The sequence below is a fragment of the Equus caballus genome, chromosome 1 (genome assembly GCF_041296265.1).
Source record: "Equus caballus isolate H_3958 breed thoroughbred chromosome 1, TB-T2T, whole genome shotgun sequence".
NCBI classification, from domain to species: domain Eukaryota; kingdom Metazoa; phylum Chordata; class Mammalia; order Perissodactyla; family Equidae; genus Equus; species Equus caballus.
Window position 1 is genome coordinate 3,307,273 of NC_091684.1, and position 22,345 is coordinate 3,329,617.

Sequence of the window (22,345 nt, forward strand, 5' to 3'; positions counted from 1 at the left end):
CGTTAGCACAGGATAACCAGCGGTTTAGGCTTTGAAGCCGTGGTCCTGGAGTCAGATGTCTTGGGTTCAAAATTAAGCTTCATCATGTAAACTCTGTCTGATCTTAGGAAAGTCACTTAACCTCTCTGTACCTTGACTTCTTCACTATAAAATATGGATAAAAAATGTAGATTTTTATAGTGCAGAGGTAGATGGAAGAATTAAATGAAATGCTGTATGTAAGGATGCTTAACGCAGAGCCTTACCCAGAGTAAGGCTCCAAAAGTGTTAGTGGCTGAAGGGAGGATGGTGATGGCGGCCACAATGGTGGTGATGGTGGTGATGCTGGTGATGATGGTGATGATGGTGGTCATGATGATGATGATGGTGAAGGCGGTGATGATGATGATGATGTTGATGATATGGTGGTGATGGTGGTGATTGTGATGGAGGAGGTGATGGTGGTGATGACAATGATGATGGTAATGATGGCAGTATTGATGGTGATGGTGGCTATGATGGTGATGGCAGTGGTGATGGTGATGATGCTAGTGGTGATGATGGCAGTTGTGGTGGTGATGGTGGTCATGGTTGTGGTGTGATGGTGGTGATGATGATAGTGGTGATAGTGGTGATGGTGGTGGAAGTGGTGACAATGGTGGCAGTTGTGGGTGATGTGTGGCAATGGTGGTAGAAGAGTTGTGGTGAAGAGCAGGGTCCCCAACACAGCATGAGCCCACAACACAAAGAAGGGAATTGCACCAGGAAGCCTTCCACCACCCCTGGGGCACAATGGTGGGGTAAGAAAGAGCTGTAGCTGGTTGTGTGATCAGGTGCCCAGTCTTATCCCAGGCTCCCCAGACACTGTCTTGATTTGGGGCATCTAGTCTAATATTAGTCCTACCCACTGGGGGTCTGAGGGCCAGCAGGATGGCTGGCCTAGTTTTTATACTTGCAGGGGGAGGACTATGGTGCCTCTTGCATGGAGGGCCAGGCCGTGCTGGGGCTGACCGTGCCCCACTGCCCAGACAGCATCCCCAGCCTGTCTTCCCTGCCCTGCTCCATGAGTCTTCGCTGCCGTCCCCAGAGCACAGACAGGTACACCATGGGCAGTGTCTGAAAACAAGTGTTCAGAAGGTCCCCAAGTCGGACTGAGTCAGGAGAGGTGATTGAAGGAAATGTCTCTAGATGTTTTGTTTTGATTAAAACATTAAAGTGCATGGCAGCTCCTTGTGGAAATTGTAAATCTTTACTGGAGAAAAATGAGAAAATAGGAAGGACGTGAAATAATGACTCGGGGTTTCCGTGGTTGGCAATGCCTTCTTGACTTCACATGGAAACTGGGTATTGTAGCTCCCAAATTAATTTTTGGAAAATGAGTTATTGACTGCAGGTGTAATTTATTACTAATAAGCAAAGTATGCTTGTAACCTGGGTCTGATGGGATAGTTAGCAAAGCAGGAAGAAGAAGCAATAAGGGGGGGAAGGGGAGGGGAGGGAGGGAGTCACCAGGAGGGTGAGGAAGAGGAGGGTGTGCCCCCCAGGACAGGACCTGCTCGGCTCCTGGCGACATGTAATTTAATCCTGCACTGCTCGGTGAGCTAAAGTGCGCCCTTCAGTATTCTTAGCTTACAGTGGTGGGATTTAAATGACCTGGCAGAGCCACACCACTTGAAAGCGGTAGAGCCTGGACGCGCACCCAGTGTTCGGTTTCTCCAGATGGTCCTCTTTTTCCTGTATCCCCTTGATGTTGCCCACCATCTCCCTGCTGGTGTCGAGGTTTGGAGGGATGACGTAGTCAGGGTGGCTCGGACCAGGGCGAGAAGGCAGACAGGTTCTTAGCTCTGCTCAGGGCGGGGTTGGGGCTGGGGCAGCGAGGAGCCAGGAGGCGCCGGCCTTGGTCTGTGCGTGACCCTCCCCGCAAAGCTGGAGGCCTCAAGGAGAACACATCCTCCATCCATCAGTCTCCACGTCTGCACTATGGGCACAGTCACAGCTCCCAGTGTTCTTCTTGAAATTACGGCAATAATGAGGGAGACAGAGAGAGTGTCTAAGTTCTCGAAAATCTACTGAGGTATGCGGAATTTCAGGTCAGCCCTTTTATTTTTCCCCAGGTAATCTTTATCTCATTAATGTTCTTTTAGTAGCCAAAAATACATTTTTGAAAACTAGGGAAAGAAACGTACCTACTAGACTTAAATTCTCACTTTTGTTGGTGTGACCAGCCCAGTGAAGCTACAGTAGCTTCGTAACACAGTCTGATCCTGAATGCTGCGTTTGTAGGTGTGAAAAATATCTGTAATCTTGCTGTTTGGAGTGTCGCGTTGTTAAGATTCTGACATATTAAACAATAATATTTACAAAACATTTATCTTTGAAAATTAATATTAAAAACAGAAAGCCTTTCAGGTTAAAGTTTTTTGAATGCTTATATTTATTTCATAATTTATTTTAATAAGCATTTAAATAATTATAAAATACAATGGTTACTCTCATGCTGTTCCGTGGCATCGGTCACTGTGGTGGGAAGACGGACGGCGCGTTTCGCTGCTGGAAGCTGCCGAATCAGAATGATTATTCAGAGAAGGTTGGCAGGCCTCACAGTGACGAGGATTACATATTTGACATTTATAAGCACATTTGTCTAGAACATTTACATTTGTGATAATAGAATTATTTGACTAGTCATGCCCTGTGTGTATAAAATGTCTGTTCCTCAAAGTACTAATAATGATTTCTTCACGGTTTGTAAACAAAACTCCTATTTCTAATTAAAATTAGAGTATGCGAGTATCCACTCTCCCCTTACTGTTACACTAAAAATTTTCAGTGAGCTTAGTTCCCATGTCTATGTAACTGGTCCGGGGTTTCCACATCCCCGTGTGTTTGTTGAGGCTGGCCAGAGAAAGACTGTTCCACTGCAGGCAGGCCATGGCTTTTTCTCCTCCCTAGCAATGGTCAGGCCGGGTACAGACTACAGAGTTTTCATACATCAGGGCTGCTTATATTTTGACTCTGACTATGAAAATCTGTCTGCTAAAACACAGACTGAGAAGAGGATGCTGAGAAAACGGACGCCATGAGTAAAATTGGGAAGCTTGGCAGCCATGGAAGCCACGTCACCATCACAGGCCCAGAGCCTGGTCAGGAGGGCACATCTCTGCCAACCTTGTGGTTCTGGACATGTGCAGCTGGAGCCGGAGAGGCTATGTTGAGGAAAGCCAGGCTGGCAGACCCACCCCTAGGCATGGAGGCCAGGTTGACCCAGAGGACGGGGCCATCCCAGCTCGGGCAGAGAGCGTTTCCAATTGAAGTAATCTGGGGATCCCTCCTGGAGGAGGGCGTTGGATTTGGGGGCCCCTCATGAAGGAGGGGTGTTGGACTGGGTCTTAAAGAAGTGAGGTGGCTTATGAAGGTCCTTCCTGTCATCTCTCGGTCTTCGGGTAGACCCTGGGTTCCCAGGGGGTCTTAGTAGGGCTGGCCCATCTGGGGTCGGGGCTGGTCCCTAGGGTTCCTGTATTAAAGTTCTGTCCAGGATTTAATTTATAAAGATGACCGAGTGACCACGTGGAGAGGCCAATGCCACGGAAAGAATTTGTCACCTCATTTCCCTAGAGGAGGGGGCTCCCTGACAGTGCAGGCCCCCAGGGGAGCACCATATGGTCAGGAGGCACAAGCAGGAGCAGAAAAGCCGAGGCTGGAGCCTTCGTTGTGGCTTCCACAGGAGGGGGCATGTGGGGCAGGGAAACAGCTCTGGATTGTCGAGTTTGAATGGTACCTGTGGGCTCTGGGCTGTTGGGTGGTTTACCGTTGGCTAGTACCTGGCCCTGGGGTGATTTGGGGTGGGGACATATTGGTTTGCTGTGTGAGTTGGAAAAGGAGGTGGTCAGGTGGTGTAGACTCTGGATTGGTGGCTGGGCACGTGAAAGGCGTGTTGTGGGCCAGTGGATTCCGGGACAGGCACACGCTTTGGCTGCTAGGTTGGCCCTGTGATTAGCAGATGCTAAATAGACCAACAGAATCTCAGATGACACGGTTGGAACAGCCTCCCGGTGGGCGAGGTGGGGCTGGTCCCTGAAGTGAGTTCAGGCGCCTTCGTCACTCTCCCAGCTCTGCCTCCTCCTGCCTTCGCTCCTGGAAGCTGCCTGGCCTGGGGGCTCTTGTTCCAGGTTCACATGCATCCCCAGCTGATGCTGGTACCTTCTTTCTTCCTTCCACTATCACCACTCTCCCAAAGAACCACTCAAGGGGTTTTAGGCACCTTGGCATTTCACAGACAACCCTGGCTCCTGGGCCTAGAGAGTCCGCAGTCCAGGATGGTCATCAAGGGGACACTCTTAGTGACCAGGGGCCAGGATGCTGGCATGGGGCAGGGAGGCACTTTCCCAATTTGGATTACCCTTTCCTCTGTTTTAAGTTTTTGCCCATCCATGTTCTTAAGCCTGCTGTGGCTATCCTTGCCTGCTCACTGGAGCCAGGGAGTAGCAAAACCACAGCGACCAACACAAAAGAAAGCCTTGGGGGGCCCAGCAGCTGATGTTAAGGGGACATCTGTCCTTGTGTAGCAGACATTCTGTAACCAGGGCACTTGGGCTCGTCTCCTAGTGATGGAACTGAACTAGGTGCTGTGCCTGGGGTCCCTCACTGCCCCAGCTGCAGGACCCCTTCGTGGCAGCCTGTGGGCAGCACAGCCACGGCCAACAGCCACCCCGCCTCCAAGGCCCGAGCACAAAAGTCAAGCAACACTGTGCAGATTTTAGCACCGTGATGTCTCCAACAACAGAACTTTCCTTTGAAGAAGGCGACATCATCCTGCCTGAAGCCAGAGGTCTGAATGGGGTCCCAAGTGTTGGGATCGGAGCGTGGGACCCTCTCTGCAGATAACAGGGCAGCTTTCTCCAGCCTCTGCCGACAGCAGCGTGTGTGGAGTGCCCCCTTCCTGTGTTCACAGGCAAGGACAAAGCAGACCTTCTGGAAGATTCCTGGATCAGGTCTGAGGATGGGCGCTGCCAGGTGCCACTGATGATGGTGCCAGCCAGGGGCTCGCACAAAGACCTCTCCGGGCTTAGGAAGGGACAGAGTTTGGAAGGCTTTCTCCTCCCTGGTCCTTCACGGACCCCCTGGGAGGGAGTGAACTGACCTTCCCACACTCTTTCACGCCCGCCCCTCGCTCGGCCACGAGAATCCCCTTTATCTTCCCTGGATGCACCCCTCCCTCTCCCCGTTTCCCTAATCCTCTGCACAGTGAACCAGGTCTCAAGCCCCATGTGCATCCAGCTTCCCAGGAGCAGAGCTATCCCAGGCCAGCTTCTGCCCTCCAGCAGAACACAGCTCTGCTCTGCACCAAGAGCAGTGCATACAGGATCCATGGTGCCCTGGTTCTCGTCACAGGCACTCTTTCAGGACCTGGCTGCCTCCTCTCTCTCCCCAAAGCCACCAGCTAGCAGTGAGCTCAGCGGCAGAGGTCCTCGTCCATGTGGACTGTGCACTCATTGCCTGTGCTTGCAGTTGGCCTCCACAATGCTGGGTGCCTGCATGAAAGGCCTACAGCCCTGCCCCTCCTGTGCCCGCCTGGTTCAGGAACTCACTTTTCTCCGACAGTTTGTGACTCCCTGTCATCCTTCTCCAGGGGGGCACATGTACTGCAGCTTGAGTTCTGTCCTTCCTGGTGGTCTGAGGGCCCTGGAAGCAGTGCCAGAGCTCCCCATGTCGATCTCTGGCCCCAGTGCCCGTGTCCCAGCCCACTGCCTCAGTGTCCACCTGGAGGACGCTCTCCTGCTCCCCGCCACCTTTAGTCTATTCCTGGGTTGATGGCTGTCTGCAGGATCATCAGACCAGGATGTCTGGTGGGGACCCCTCAGCCTTCCTTGTGACGATTCTCTCTGCTGACTCTGACGGGTCACCTGGTGCTCAAGGCATCTTTTCCGTGCTGTCTGTACTTTTTATTCTAGAATGCAGAGCTGCTAGCCATCTCTCCAGACTGGGAATCTCGAGGCCAGGAGTGTTTACGGCATCCATCTCTGCCCCATCACAAATTCCCAGGAGTCCGCAGACCCTGGGGGTGGGGGGGGGGGCAGGGTGGGACAGCAGCTGTTACCTTGGCGCTACAACATCAGGCTTATCCTGGCTCTGCGTCCCAGGGCTCCCATTGCCTCTGGTCAACCATGCACTGTGTATTAGGAACAGCCAAGTCTGTGCAATGCTGGGCCTGTGGGACCGTTGTCCTCAGTCAGGGACCTTGGAGAACTGCTGCCTTCCTAGGACACGGGCCCCTTTGGACCCACGCCTGGAGTGGTCTGCACAGGGAGGTCACCGAAAGTGGTGCCCCTGCAGCTGTACCTACCTGTGAAGAAGTTTTGGGTTTTTGCAGTGAAAGTTCAGCCTGTTACAGAGTTTCGGTGTGAGAGGCAGGTGGAAGGAGGCGGATCCACAAGACGGTGTGGTGGGAATAACTCACTTCTAATGTAGTTTCCTGGAGGATGCTTTTCTGGAGTCTGACTCCTTCTCCCTTTTTCTCTCCCTCTTTGATTTTATTGCCATTTTTTTGACATTAGGAGAAATTGAAAACCTGTTTAGATTTCATAGCTTCCCATTTTAGGAGTGAGAGACGCAGCCAGGACGCGTCTAATTTATGCTGCATGACAGGACCTTCCTTCCTTTTTTAATTATGCAGCATCCTACAGAAGAGTTCTCCAGGGATGAAAGGATAAAGTGCTAAGATGAACATTTTCTGCCTTTTCTAAGGGAACCACTTATCAGACACAAAAGGCAATAAAACCAGGTATGATGAGATTGAATTGAGATCGAGGATGGGTCTGGTTACAGAATGAGCTGTTCGATGCCACTCGTCTGGGTTCTCACACAGTGAAGGGGCGGGGTGGGGTGGAGTTAGGTCCAGAAGCAGAGACCAGATCCCAGAGATGGCTGAGGCCTCGCCCTGGGGATGTGGCCCTGGACTTGGAGTCTAAGATGTCTCCGACCTTGACTGAGACCCTCTTCGTCTTCCCACTGCTAAGGCGAGGAGGCGGGCAAAATCACCCCCAGTTTTCTTCCTGGGATGCAGGACTAGGTAGTATTCACGCCTTTGAATATCTCAGAGTGTCCGTTTGAAACCATTCTTCTGTGCAAACTCCTTGGTGGTTTCATTTTGTACTAACTTGGAACCAGGAACCATACTTGTAGCATCCTCTAAAAAGAAATTTATTTCAGATGTATGCTGGGTTGAATAGCATCCCCCCAAAATTCATGTCTACCCGGCACCTCAGAATGGGGCTTAATTTGAAAATAGGATCTTTGTAGATATAATTAGTTAAGGATTTCGAGATGAGATCATCTTGGATTTATGGTGGGCCCTAAATCCAATGAGGAGTGTCCTTATAAGAAAAGGAGAGGACACAGACACACACAGGGAACAAAGTCATGTGAAGACAGAGACAGAGATTGGGGTGCTGCAGCCACAAGTCAAGGACTTTCAGGAGCCACCGGAAGCTGGAAGAGGCAGGGAGGAACCTCCTCTGGAGCCTCTGGAGGGAGCACGGCTCCGCTGACACCTGGATTCCAGACTTCTGGCCTCGAGAACTGAGAATACATTTCTGTTGTTTTGAGCCAGTTGGTGGTCATTTATTCTGGCAGCCCAAGGACACTAATACACTGAGCAATGGGAAATTTGGGGAAACACTGGGGAGAATGTATGCTGCATACAACATAGCACGGGGTACCATGACCCCCCACTCCTTAGACAGCTGGTCCCCGAGTCCCGCTGCCTCTCCTCCTCAGCACGGCTCTTACTCTTCCTTCCACAGAGAGACCCTTCGCTGACCAGGCTGTCACACAGCTGGCACCCCGGGGGCTGGACTTCAAGGGCTGATGGAAAAAGTGCCCTACCAAGGAGGAAATCTCTCTTCCTTGAAGTGTTCTGCTGTGAAAGAAAATGTCCCCTTATCGTGTAGCAGCTTCATGGGTTTATTTTAGCCTCCAGAGGAGAAGGTTAGACAAATGTCCTTTGACTCAAAGACACATGACACGTCCTTTGCTTTGCCCTGTGTCCCACCCCCAGAGCTGGTGGGGTGATGGGCTCCCCAGCTCTGCTGGAAGTGTGGGTCAGCTGGCATTTGATGGAGTCCCCCCTTTAGAAAGTGTTTAACAGGTGCTAGCCAGTGCCTGTGGTGGGTCTAATCATGTTCACCCCCATTTCTTGGCTGTGCATATAGAGGTTCAGAGGACGAGTGACTTGCCAGAGTTTCGGAGCCTGCCAGTGGGTCTGGGTCAAGGTTAGTGTTCTTTCCTGGAATTCCCCCACCCCCTTCACTTCCTTCTATCTAGAATACACTCAGTTTGCACAGGCCACAGAAAAAAAGAGCTTGTCATAGAATTGGAGGCACCAGACCCCTCCAGGCAGGCTGACCCCACTCCCTCCCAGCTGAGGGCCCACCAGGATCCTCCCCAAAGCATGAAGACAAAGGGTGGGTGTGCGTTCTGCAACCCAAGCACCTCTTATTGTCCGAAGTTTGACAACAGCATTGACAGCATTGATGGTACAGTGACATTTGACATGAATGGAATTCAATAGAGAAAGCCAGTTGGGTTAAACATCCTTAGCTACACACCAATGGCTGACTTCATCAAAACATTTTACTTATCTCTACCACATACTGGAATCCACTCTTGGTGGCAGCATAGCCAAAGGCCAAATGACCCAATTAAAATGACTGTAATTAAGAGCAAATATTATAATTAATCATCTCCTACAAAAATATCCATGTCATCCGTGGGTGAGCCAGCATCCCACAGCAGCGAACCTCCGTACCCCTTAAAGCAACAATGTGAGTCGACAGAACGTTGTGTTGATGCCCAGGATGCTCATACTGTGTGCTTGGGGGCACCCACTAAGGACCCTGATAGGGTAGCCCCAAGAGTTACTGGAGGTGCTAAGATCCGGGATCCCTGGTGAGCTGTGGCCACCTGGCAGCTGGAGCCGGTCACATAGCTCACTTCTTGGTTTGTGGCCTAATGTGCCATCACCTTTCATCTCAGCTGTGCTGTGGTGGAGGCACCAGCTGTCCACTCGAGGTTCTGCATCCCTTGCGAGGTGTAGGGATGTGGCTGGAAAGTGACTGCTGAGACATTTCCCTGCATGCCCTGGGTCAAGGAGGCCCATGCTACCATTCCTACCCTGAGTCAAGGCGGTCTATACGGCCAGTTTTAACCAGCACAGGGTGGGCAGAAGCAACAAGTGCCAGCTCCCTGGCATGGTGGTTAGGAAGAGGATGTGCCTTCTCCACCTCTCGCCCCTACCTACCTTCTGATTCCAACCACTCTGAGACTCTGGGGACGGCAGAACCCCTAAAGGAAGGAACCGTGTCCCCGAATCGTTGCCAATGACACTTGTCATTTCTTACATGAGTGATGAATAGTCTCTAAACTTGAGTGGGGTAACACAATAGGAATGTTCTTGTGGCAGAGCTAACAAGTGCTATGCATGCATTTCCTTAAAGCAGGAGCATCCACATGTGCTTGGGGCCAGTTTGGAGATTCTCCTGGAAACAGCCATCTATGACAAAAGAGCAGTTTTGGGCACTTATCTGTCATCAGCCTCATTAAACACTCCATCCTTCACCGATGTGAGCAGGTCTTAAGTGCTGTGCCTGCTGCACGTCACCGCGGTAACATATTGGAAGTCATAAAGGAGGTCTCCTCCCACACAGCTGCTTTCGGTAATTGAGTGAGTGCAGCTCCCGGGCTGTTGATGGGTGTAAGCGCCATTCATGAACACAGCTACCACTTGTTGAGAAGTCGCTGCAGTCATTCAGAGCTCTGAGGGCTGTCGATCCTGATGGTTCTCGAATCTGTAAGTGGGGCTCCTAGCCGTTGTCATAAATCCAGCAGATGCACGTAGTGTGCCTTTCGCCCTCTCCTCCGTCAACTGTGAACCAGAAGAAGCCTCTTGACCCCACACTTCCACTTAGGTTGGCGGCTGATTAACATAAGCCCGAAGGCAATTTCAAGCTGAGGTGTGTGTCTCCTTAGACTAGAGCCTTAATTATTTAAATGCCTACTTTTCTTCCAATTAAACAGTAAAATATGAATATATTCTACTTAAAACATGGAAACAATTTAGATGTATGTAGACTCTAAGTCCTCTCAACCCTATTCTTCTCACGGAGGAAACTTCTATTAGCAGTTTAGTGTGATAGTTAAATAATAAAATATTTCCATTGCATTGTGCACATACACGTGTATTCACGACAATGTCGAGGATTTGTTTTTAACTTACATGGGTTGTATAGTGCATATTTCTGACTCTTTACTTAGCAACCTACCTTGAAGACCAAAATACAGTGACAGAAAGAATTTCCAGTCTTAATTGCTCCAGGAGTATTCTGTGGTGTAAACATATTTACTTGTTCTTGGACATTAGTCTGTTTCTACCGTGGGGTCGTTACACATAATTCTTTTTTTTTTTTTTTTTTTTTTTTTTTTAAAGATTTTATTTTTTCCTTTTTCTCCCCAAAGCCCCCCGGTACATAGTTGTATATTCTTTGTTGTGGGTCCTTCTAGTTGTGGCATGTGGGACGCTGCCTCAGCGTGGTTTGATGAGCAGTGTCATGTCCGCGCCCAGGATTCGAACCAACGAAACACTGGGCCGCCTGCAGCGGAGAGCGCGAACTTAACCGCTCGGCCACGGGGCCAGCCCCTGTTACACATAATTCTTAATGAGTGTTTTTCTACACGCTACATCATGCAGGTGGTAAAGTGTCACATGTGGTTGATGAGATGCAATTTGGTATAATGTTTCTGGAAAGAAAAGGGTTCATATGAATCAAGACTCTTTATTTTTCCATATCATTTAGCCCAGCAGCTCCAATCTCTTTTATAAGAAAAACTGTTGTCAGAAATCCAATCTAGGGCTGCAGCCCGCTGGCCTGGGGTGAACCCCACGCCCTCCCCGGTAGCTCTGGGCACCTTCTTAACTCCTCTGATCTGCTCTTTCCTCGTCTCTAAGGAGGGCTGCCGGGCGCACTGTCAGCACAGGGCACTCCTGGACGTGGGTGAGGTGAGGGGTAGAGATCTTTAGCAAGGTGACCGGTAGGTCTCAAGCTACAATAGCAGCTTAATGTTCAGAACATCTTTACAGGCCCACAGGGAAGAATGCATAAGGGCATCCTGCAGAATGTGGTTTAAAAGAGGAAAATTAAAAATAAAAAAAGCCAGGTGCCCCACAGTAGGGGCTTGGTAAACTGCAGTCTAAGTATCTCTTGAAAGATCAGGCAGCCCTTAAAATCAGTCTTGTAAAGAGCTTTGGCTCACAGAGGGTGAATGTTGAAATATTAAGTAAAGCAAGCAATCCTAACCTTTCAGCCCTGGGTTCACAGAGACGAGAAGGAAGCCAAGCTCCAGGGCCCACCCACAATCTCAGGCTCCTTCCAGGGCACTGGGAATCTCCTGGCACTGTTTTTGCTTAATCGTGAATTTGTGTAAAATCTGCAAAGATGTCGGACTGCGCCCCATGAGGGCTCCTGTCTGTGTCTGCCTCCTGCCACTCTTCCCTCCTGCGGGGCGGGCTGGGGGGGTCGTGGACACGCAGCATCCGGCTGTGGCAAGTGGAGTGGGGGCTCATTTAGTTGACCGCGTGCCGTGGGGTGTTTCTGTGCTCGCTGCCCCTTTCCAGCAAGGCGGCGCCAGCGATGCCAGGGGGACAGGACTCCCGGGGACTCTGTTGCCTTCTTCTCTGCTCCCACCACCTGCCCCGAAATGAAGGTGCAGGGCCCTGAACTGGAAACATGCCATCGTCCGGCCACGTGCAGATGAGGTTTGAAGCTGGCTGGTCGAAAATTCTTCCCATGATCAGATGTGTAAAGCTGCAAGATGAGGATTCATTTTTCAACGACTAGTCAAATATGAGTTCTCTCCTGTCTGAATAAGCTCCATAATGTACATGGCCACCACTTCCCATGGTAATCCCACAAAACCACAGAACACCTGTGCCATTGGGTGGAGACCTGCAGCCATGCTGTACCCAGTGAGCATGTCCGCATGTGCGGAAACATCTCCAGGCGTGGCAACTATGAAGAACCGAAAAAAGGTCGATCAACCGTACGACAGGAAAGATTGAACTGTGTTTCTCCTTTTCTAGAGACTCATGTATTGCTGCTACAAAATTATCCTATGAAGAGGTGGATGCAGCCCAAAAACGTGGGAGCAAAAAGTATTTTAGAAATATGGAAGGCAATTGATGTAAATGTTGAGTTCTTTTGCTGGATTTTGTGATATTGTAAATGTTTTTCAATTTTCAGAGTAAGTGTGCTGTCTTTCCTCATTCTAAGCAGAGGCTCGCCTTTGTGTCTAATTCTTCACGGTTGTATGCTGTTTTTCCTAATGAGGGCCCTTCCGCTTGTACAAGCCCTGGCCCCACATGCCTGGCTTTGTATCCTCGCAGCTTTCTATCCTCCATCATCTCAACTGCACAGATGTGTGTAGGTGAGGGTCAGGCTGTCAGTGAAGTATTCCCTGGGGTTTGCAGGCGTTGTCTCCGGAGACTTGATTTTGGATCATTTCTTTTTTGCTTCCTTTGCAAACTTCGGCAGTTAGTGTCAGATAGAATGGAGGGGGAAGGAACCCTGATGGCGATTTGCCAACTTATACTAAGAGGTGAATGGCTGCTAGCCCATGATAGTAGGAGGGGTGATAGCTTTTTATTTTTAGAGTATTTATTAATTCTAATAAATCGCTTGGTGGTGGCATACCAACCAGTCTAGTCAGATAAAGTGAGTCTGTTCAGGCAGTGGAAAAACGGAGACTCTGGTCAGTGACCTGGGGATAGGAGAAAGCTATCTGCTTCCGTGCCCCTCCTGCGCTTAGCCGGCACCGTGAAGCCCAGGTTGTGTGCTCAGGGACGTTCAGGGCAGTGGAGATTGGAGCTTCCAAGCAGAAGCAGGGAGCAGAGGCAACACCTGCACATCCAGCCTGTCTTCAGAGAATATTCCAGCCTCAGGTGTAGGTGTGGTGATCCATTCAGAGCCCTGGGACCCAGGGCCTCCAGGCAGTGCCTCATCCATCTCTGCCTTGGGAGGAGCTGGCAGGTTCATCTTCTCCACAGATGTGGGAGCTGATCCCACAAAGGCAGCCATGCTTGCTCCTTTGTCTCTGGTTCAGGGAGGACAGTAACTGTAAGAGGCTTTGAGGGGTGGTGACCCAAGGACATTCTCACCAGGTATTCAGATGGTGCTGAGCCTATAAAAAGCCCCATCTCCATTGGCAGAGGTCAGATCTCCATCTGCTATGACAGATGGAGGCTCACCTTACACAGGGAGTGGAAGTTACTTTTCTCCAACACAAAGCACCCCACACCCACGTCTGCCTGAGACAGAGGTTATTCCTGAACTGAAGCTGTCACTGGGTGTGCCATCGGGAGGCTGGAACCCCTATGCCTTGGACCACTGGGGACCAGTGGGGGGATTGCTTTGTTTGTTATTAATTTATACTGTGTTCTGAACACCTGGCCATTAATTTTGCCTTCTTTTTATTTTGTCCCCTGCAATGTGAGTACTATGAATGTTGGACCATTTACCCACTGGTACCACAGTAGGGCTAATGGAAATGGGGCCACAGCCAGTGGTCGTGGTGGTGGACCGGTCAGTCTTTCCTTCATTTGCTCAATTTAGTGTGTTTCCACTGGGTGTTGGCCCCGTGCTAAGCTCTGGGACAGGCTTCCTGGACACATGTGACCTGGCTCTTCGAGGATTCCCCAGTCTCATTAGACTGTGGACCACGTGGCCCGTGCTCACCCCCACTGGGCTGCTGGAGGGACCAGAGAGGCGTCCTGCTGGCAGAGAGCTGACTCTGCCCCAGCGTGTGGGCAGGGCTTTGCAGAGGAGCAACACTTGAGCTAGGGAGCTCAGGAAGGGTCGCCTACGAGGACCAAGAACAGGCTGGGTGACAGGTGGTGGGAGCATCCCAGGCTGAGGAAGGCACAAGCCAGCAAGGATGAGTGGGTGAGCTCTGGAGGTGGGGGCAGGCGGGTTCCATCATGGTCCTCGGGCCCTTCCCGCGGAGGGTCTGGGGAAGGGGAGCTGGGAAGACAGTCCAGGAAAGCATCTCTAGGAATAAGCCAGCATTTCTGTGGCCCGTTTCTGGAAGGGATTCCCAGCACTAACCAACCTTCAATAATGAGTATTTCCCTCTTTCAGCTCCCATTTGATGCCGTAAGCCCGGTCCGGGTGTTAGTGGCAGTGTTCTGAGCCTCCAGGATGCCAGGATTCAGTGAGGTAGCTCGGGTCTACTGTTCCGGAGCTGAGCTGTGCACCCATGCACAAGGAAGACAGCCACACCCATGGCCAGATGAAGACAACAAGGCTGTGACATGGCTTATTGTCAGCATTCCAGGCTCCTGGGTGTGTTTGCTAATGTGCTCAAATGTGATGCTCCATTTAGTATCAAAATGTGACAAATAAAAATATTCATCTGCTCCCCATTTCACTTCTGTTCCCCGTGCTTGTCAGAGGAAGTCCCAAGTGTACTTGAACCTGAAACACAGCCTGGGCTGGTGGGACGAAGGCACAGTCTACAGACACCAGAAAGTCTGACTCTCCAGGCGTCTCTGCTGCTGTCAGGGACTCAGTAAATGGAGCCATGAAAACCTTGGCGGGCTGGATTTAGGAACATGTGCGTATCATCTGCCAAACTTTACAGTCAACTTTCACCACTCTTTGATCTTAAAATAGTATGTATGTGTGTTTACATGCAAACGTGCATGATCAATACTTAAATAGGTGTCTAGACATCCAGGGATAGACTCAGCTCCCTCCAGGCCCCTAGTGTGCAATAAAGAAGGCATTTCAAATCAGGGGGTGGCAGGATTATTAGGGGGATCCTGCTGGGAAATCAGGGAAGCCCCCCAGTGAAACACAAAGGTGTACCATGCCTCACACCTTTGCCTGGGTAAAGTCCAGATGGAGCCAACAAGGACAGGAAAAGTGAAACCATGAAACTTCCAGAGAAATCCTGGGAGAATTATTACGTGATTTTGGAATGACGCAGCTCTTTCCCCAGACAACAAAACCCAGGAAGCTCTCAAAGAAAAGAATGGTAAATTTGACCCCTTAAAAATAAAAATTTGGGGCCAGCCCCGTGGCCAAGTAGTTACAGTTCTCCGTGTTCCACTTTGGTGGCCTAGGGTTCTGGGGTTTGGATCCCTGGTGTGGACCTACTCCACTCAACAGCCATGCTGTGGAGGCGTCCCACATACAAAGTAAAGGAAGATGGGCACAGATGTCAGCTCAGGGCCAGTCTTGCTCAGCAAAAAATAAATAAATAAATCGGGGCATAGAATCCGTGATCACAATGACAGTCGAAAGGAAAATAGCATTTTGCCATTCTTATCCTAGCCAAAAGGGCCCTGTAAATCTATCAGACAAAGAGATCCACAATCCAGCAGGAAGACAAGCAGGTGGCAGGAACCCACAGTTCATGGAGGAGGAAGCACAACCCCGAGATCTTGTTAACCCCTGGAAATGTTAGGCAATGGTGATGACACGGCATCTCCCTCCAGCGGAATCTGAGTCCTGTGGGGCAGGGGATCTCACCTGTCTTGTTCCCTCGGTCCCCCCTCATGCCAAGAGTAGGTTCTCCACAAACATTTGTTGAGTGGAGGAGTGAAAAGTAAAGTGAATCTATACTAAGACATGCATCTTCCCCCTCCGATGGGCATGGGTCAATGAAGCCCCATTGTGAGGCCAGGATACAGGAAGCAGGCACCCCCCACGCCCACCCTCTCACCGGGGTGGGAGGTGCAGTCATTAATTAAAATTAAAAATGAGATGGTCAGTTTGGCAACATTATCCAAATCACAAAGATGTGTAGCCTCCCACCCACCGCTTCCTACAGAGATTTACCTTCATCAAACTTCCTGGGGGCCAGGTGAGGTGTGTGTGGCTGGTTTTGCAGTCAGCCCTATAAAAATAGCACAAGAGGAGAAACCCGTCCTCTCCATCTGTCCTCATGAAGGGCCGGGGGGTAGACAGACGCTGGGACGCCCCTGCAGTGGTTCCTGTGAGCTGTCAAGAAAACAACGTGGGCTTTATTTACCTGGATCTCAAAGATATATTATTAGATATTTTTAAAGACACATAGCAAGTATATATTATGGCACATTTGTGTACAGAAAAAAAATAGCATATGTGTTCATATTTGTCTGTAATGCATGAAGTATCTAAGGAAATTCATGTAAGAGACTGGTCAGATTCACTAATTCCAAGGAGAACTGAGTGGCTGGATTGAAGAGTGGAGGGGGACGTTTCACAGCATATCTATCTGTACCTTTTGAAATTTAGATAATTACTCAATGGATATATAATCTATTAAAATTTAAATTGATTTAAAGAGAAAAGTACAGAGTCACACCCCATGTATATGTATAACTTCCACATGCAAAAAATCCAAAGTCAAAACGATTGAAGCATTTGTGCGAAACATCTTTTGAGTTTCTGTAATAAGTGTCCTGAATTAATGTTAATTATGTACCCATTGTTGAATGTAGGAGTAATTGAAATGTAGCAATTCAGCTTTGTTTTTGCCATACTAATTAGATGTTAGGGCTGCCTACAAGTAAAATTGTTTTTGTATAAATCTGCCTTTTATTTCAGAAGTGTGTTTTTCTCTGATTGCGGTCTATACATTTCCAAAGTGGATAAAGTAATTGTGCAGGCAAGAGGGTTCTTTTATCTTCCTGTAAAACTTGGAAAGCCATTTTCCCAGTGTTCTGCATGGAAACTGTAGGGGCATACTCATTTTTATTGTGTTATATTGTATCAGACGGTTCTCTGATTCCCACTATTTCGACTCATAAACCTTGCTATCAATGAAACTAATTGCATCAGAAACAGCCAGGGAACTTCATAAGCATTCAAAACACATAAATAACACCACCAATTAACCAGCAAGATGGCGAAGCCCTCCATCTTCTTGTCAAAAGCCATGAGCTCGTGGCTCTAATTGCCCCAGAGACAGGCACTGGCGAAGTGTGCCCGGCTTCACTTCCGAGTGTGCTGGGGGCAGAGCGAAGGAGAGGCTGCCTTTTGGGAGGGAAACAGCATTTGAGGATGTGGAGTGTGCATTTAAGTCACTTCCAAGTTGAGCCCTCTACATCAGGCAGAGGCTGACCAGGAAAGAAGCAGCATGTGAGACCCTGCGGAGCGCTCACCTGGCAGGAGACGATGCTGCTCTTTTCCTTCTACTCACTTGCTCACACTGAGGCCCCCAAAGTGGCTGGACAGCGTGAGCTGCAGGGAACAGGATGGCCTCATTGGCCTGCATAAGAGCTTGCAGGAGAACCAGGGGGCCTGAAAGTCTCATTTAGGGCAGTTTCGTGGTTGAAGGATAGTGAAGGGGGCCAGCAGGAAGTCGGGAAACTCAAGTCCGGACGGAGAGCCAAGGAGACGCCGTGCCCACAGCGGGCAGACTATCTCAGCTTTCGCTTTCCACCCTGTTTAGGACAAAGTGCAGGAGAGACTGGCGGCCGCCTCCTTGTAAGTCTGCCCCCCTTCATAGCGCAGATCCTTCATCGCATGGAGCAGGAATAGGGCGGGGTGGGGATGGGGGTCAGTCCTGAATGAGGCCATCAGGTTAAATATCAGCTGAGCGGAGCACCAGATGGAATGCTCTCGGTCGGGGCCACTTGGTCCTCCATCGCTATGTCCTGGACAATGGGAAGGGACAGCTCTGCGTTAGCTGGGACCTTGACACTGAGGTGGCACAGCCCCAGCAGATCTCTGCTGCTCATTAATCACTTCGCTCAGTAGACCCTCCTGCGCCGGGAGCTGGGGTGAGAGGGGCGTGATGGTGAACCTGACCCATGACCCCTCCCATCACCGAGGTCACTGTCTTTGTATGGTGAGACTCTGTCCTTGCCCAGCTTTCGGCCTATCTTCTCTGTTACCTGGAGCTGAGGCGTGTGTGGGCTCTGGTGGACTTTTCTCGTGATGGGCCAGAGCTGTGTGTGAGAGTGGGGCGAGGGAGTGGGCTGGAGGGAAGGACCCTCGTGGGGTGGAGGGAGCTGAGCTAATGGTTGGAGCTATAGGGTTAGGGGTCAGATGGCAAGCGGCTACAGCTTCAGATGCAGCTCTCATCCCAGCATCCGACGTTTTCAGTGTCACCCTGCACTAGTCTAACAACCATTCTGTGCGGTAAATAGAGGCATTTTCTTTATCCCTGTGAGACTGGTGAGAAAAAGCAAAAACTAACTGACGAGCAACACAGACATGGAGGGCATCTCAGTGGGGTGTGCGATACCCAGTGCAGAGGGGCAGACCAGATCTAGAACCTTCTGTGCTGCAGCCCTTCTGCTCATCAAACAAGGTGCACAAAGACAAGGGTCTTCTTATTGACCACATTTAGTGCCCAGTCACCTCCAGCCTGTCCTCATCCTTTTGTACAAAAATAGGTCTTCTTTTTCTTTCTGGAAGTTTCTAGACTGATGCTTATCATCAGTGTTCCCATATCTCCTTGATGTGTCCAGGTATAACTCTGTAGGTGACAGATCTGTAGCATGTGTCTCTGGAGCTTTCAGAAATCCTCTTCTAGCGCATTCTCTGTTTCTGGGCCTTCTATTAGTTGGATGTCCAACTTCCTTGATTAATTCTCTGTGTACCCAAGTTTCTGACCTTTTCTCTTTTTTTATTGAGGTGAAATTCACATAACATAAAATTAACGATCTTAAAGTGAACGATTCAGTGGCATTTGGTACATTCACAATGATGTGCAACCATCGCTTCTGTCTAGTTCCAAAACATTTGCATCACCCAAGAGAAAACCCCCTACCCATTAATCAGTTACTCCCCATTCCTCCCTCCGCAAGCCCCAAACAGCCACCAGTCTATGTTCTGTGGCTGTGGAGTTATCTATTCTGGATATTCCAAATAAATGAAATGATATAATAGGTGACCTTTTGAGTCTGGCTTCTTCCGCTTAGCATACAGTCTTAAAAGTTCACCCGTGTTGTAGCATATATCACTACTTCATTCCTATTTATGGCTGGGTACTATTCCGCTTTATATATAGACCATATTTGGTGTATCCAATCATCCATTGATAGATGTTTGTGTTGTTTCCGTCATTTGGCTAGCATGAGCAGTACTGCTATGAACATTCATCTATGAGTATTTGTTGAGTTCTTGTTTTCAATTCTTGGAATACACACCTAGGCATGGGATTACTAGGTCAATTCTATGTTTAACTTTTTGAGGAACCGCCAAACTGTTTTCCACAGCAGCTGCACCATTTTACACTCCCACCATTATTGTACAAAGACTCCAGTTTCTCCACATTCTCACCAATGCTTATTTCCATTGTTTTATTGTTACCATCCTAGTGGGTGTGAAGTCGCCTCTAGTTGTGGTTTTGATTTGCATTTCCCTAGCAACTAATGACATTGAGCATCTCTCCAGGTGCTTCTTGGCCATTTGTGTGTCTTCTTTGTAAAAATGTCATTCAAGTCCTTGGCTTACTTTTTAATTGGGTTGTTTGTCTTTCTCCTGTTACGTTGAAAGAGTTCTTCATGTGTTGGATACTAAACCCTTATCAGATACAGGATTTGGAAGAATTTTCTGCCACTCTGTTCTTGGTCTTTTCACTTTCTTGATGTCCTGTAATGCACAAAAGTTTTTTAACTTTGGTGAAGTGCAATTTATCTATCTTTTTGTTGTTCTTGCTCATGCTTTTGGTGTCATACCTGAGAATCCATTGCCAAATCCAAAGTCACATCTCTCTCTTTTTAAAATCTCTGTCACATTCTTCTCTATTGGGGAACATTTACTTGATATTGTCTTTCAAGCCTCTATTTTTTGTATTTGGATGATATATCTAATATACATATATTAATATGCAAATATTAATGTAAATTTATGTATATATTATATTTATATACATAAATTAGAGTGTAAGAAAGAGCTTTTTGGGAAATATAAATATAGTATATAGAAATATAATGGGATATATACATATATAGTTTCCTGGAGCTTATTTATGTTTTCTGATTGTTATTTTTTGGTAGCGTTTTGTTCTTGTTTCCTGAATAGAGTGCCTCCTTAAATCCCTTAGAGGACACTATGTAGGACATGGATAGACGCTAGTGAGGATGTCTTACATCTTCCTCTCTGTTACATGAGGTCCAGTCACTCACTGACCCGTGTCCCACAGTTGACCTGTAGTTTCATGCTGTGGACTTGCTCAGGTGTCTAGCAGTCCTGGACTGTCTGTTCACACTTTTAAATCAGCCAGTAGAAAAGTAAGCGCCAGCCATGATCTCTGCATGTCCACGCAGAGCCTCTGGAGACGGACTTGAGCTGAGGTTTACTGACCTCCTGGAGGTACGCTGGGAGCTCGCTGCTTGGTGGTGGGACCCTGAAATGACTGGTGTGGAGGGCTTTGCTCTGGAATGGGAACCCCACACCAGCTGCCTTGGTTCCTGCCAATAGTGTGTCCAGTTTCTTGTTTATTTGTTGATCTGTGTCTCTTTTGTTTGATTGCTCTGCACATGGCAGGGGGCACATTGACAAGCCCACTTCTGTCTTCCAGAGGATGGTGTTCCATTCATTTGGGTCTACATTTAGTCAGCCATCCAACATTTATTAAACAGCTATTTTGTGTCAATCACACAGCTAATTTAAAAGAGTATTAAAGATTAAAAGGCATGGCTTCTGTTTCCAGGGAGCTGGCAGATACAAAATGAGTCACTTAAATGTGATGTGCTAGAGTGGAAATATGTAGAAGGCATTTTAAAACCCAGAAGGACAATCAGGTCCTCGCTGTGTGCAGTTCTCAGCGGAGACTTAGCAGAGGAAGGGGCATTGGCCTCTCCGTTGTGGAGAGGAGAAGGACCTTGTCAGGCAGAAAGGGAAACAAACTCCAGGAATTAGAAACATCCAGTGCAGAGACACAAATGCGGAGAGGAAGGTGAGATGGAAAAGCCCTCAGCTCAGCCCACCCACCAGATGAAGAGAGAAGGAACTGTCCTCGACAGGGGGCAAGGACTTTGGCCAAAAGTGTGTGTTGATGCCCGCTGACCAGCAGCACCTGTGTAGGAAACTGTGGACAAAAATGCTGAAGACATCATTTCTACCTTTAAGGAGCTTATCTTCCAAGAAGGAGAGAGGCATCCGCCAATAATTTTAGTACAATCTGTGAAGAGATGAGAAGTGGACAGAGTGGAGGGCAGAGCAGGGTTGCTGTGCTCAGTATGGAGAGTCAAAGACAGCATCCCAGAGAGGACGAGCCCTGAGCTCAATTTGCAGAAGGGGTGGGGAAGTTATTCCAGACAAAGCAGCTACATGAAACTGCGTCAGGGCCGTGTTCTGGGGAGCGGGTCCAGGTGATGCAGAGTTCCTGGAGCACGAGACTCCTGTGAGGAAGGGGTGGGATTAGGTCCCCTGTCCTGCAGAGGATGCAGGCCCGTGGAAGGGCATGGGAGGTCCAAGGCCATATCTTCACGAGAAGTGTTGGTTTATGGACCAGAAACTCTGATTCTAGTTAGCAAATAGCTGACCCACGTGGTAACCGGTCCAACAGAACCGGGAAAAGATAAACCCAAGACAAGAAGCTTCATTTGAGTATCTCCGAAACAAAGGGTCTTTTTACCAGACACTTCATGGTAAACGTAGGATTGACTGTTTTTAGTTTTTAATATCTTTAGAAGAAATAATTATTAAAAATGCAAGTTCTTTGAAAAACTTCTACTATACTTTAAGCCAGAACAAGACCCCATCTTGAGTAGTGCCAAATAGAATAAACAGAACATAGACATGTTCGGTCCCTTCCTCCCCATCATTTGACAAAATGCACCTGCCCTTGTCATAAAAATGCTTCTGTGTTTAGGGGATGGGCTGGCTTCCTGATGGCCTCGGCAGAGGAATTACTCTCCCAGGTGATGGGAGGTTTATTTTGATGCCAAATCAAATTGGATTGTGCCGGCTGACATTACAAATCATCCCATGGGCACAGCACTGATTTTTATCCCTGGTACGCAGACCAGCAATCCCAAGCCTGTAATCATTAAAGGTTATGTTTGCCTTAAACTAATTAAAGCCATTTGTATCAAATGACTGGAATAACTTCCTTTTTGAAAATAAAGAAAATAACTGAAAGAAGTCAGTTTAAAAAAAGTCTGAGTTAATTTCATCAACTGAGATGAGAAGTGCACTATTAATTTTATTACATCTAAATGTGGAAATAAATCAGCGAAGTGAGGACTGCATTTTCATATAGATTAGTTTGCAAAAAGTCAGAGCTGACTCAGTAAGAGCTCTTTGGAGGATAACTAGCCTACAGACACTAAAGCGGCCGGTGTATCAATCAAATGGCTACCCCCGTCAGACAC

The 22,345-nt window shown here is 48.6% G+C and overlaps 1 protein-coding gene and 1 long non-coding RNA gene across 2 annotated transcripts in view; both read left to right on the forward strand.

Annotated features, from left to right (window-relative positions):
- The window catches only part of TCERG1L (transcription elongation regulator 1 like), a 223,242-nt gene that overhangs the window by 108,867 nt on the left and 92,030 nt on the right, over positions 1 to 22,345 (forward strand). The gene's annotated exons all lie outside the window — the stretch shown is intronic.
- Positions 9,686 to 14,449, forward strand: LOC138920521 (uncharacterized). Its single transcript, XR_011431863.1, has 2 exons — positions 9,686 to 9,826; positions 14,166 to 14,449. It is a non-coding gene; the product is annotated as an uncharacterized lncRNA (long non-coding RNA).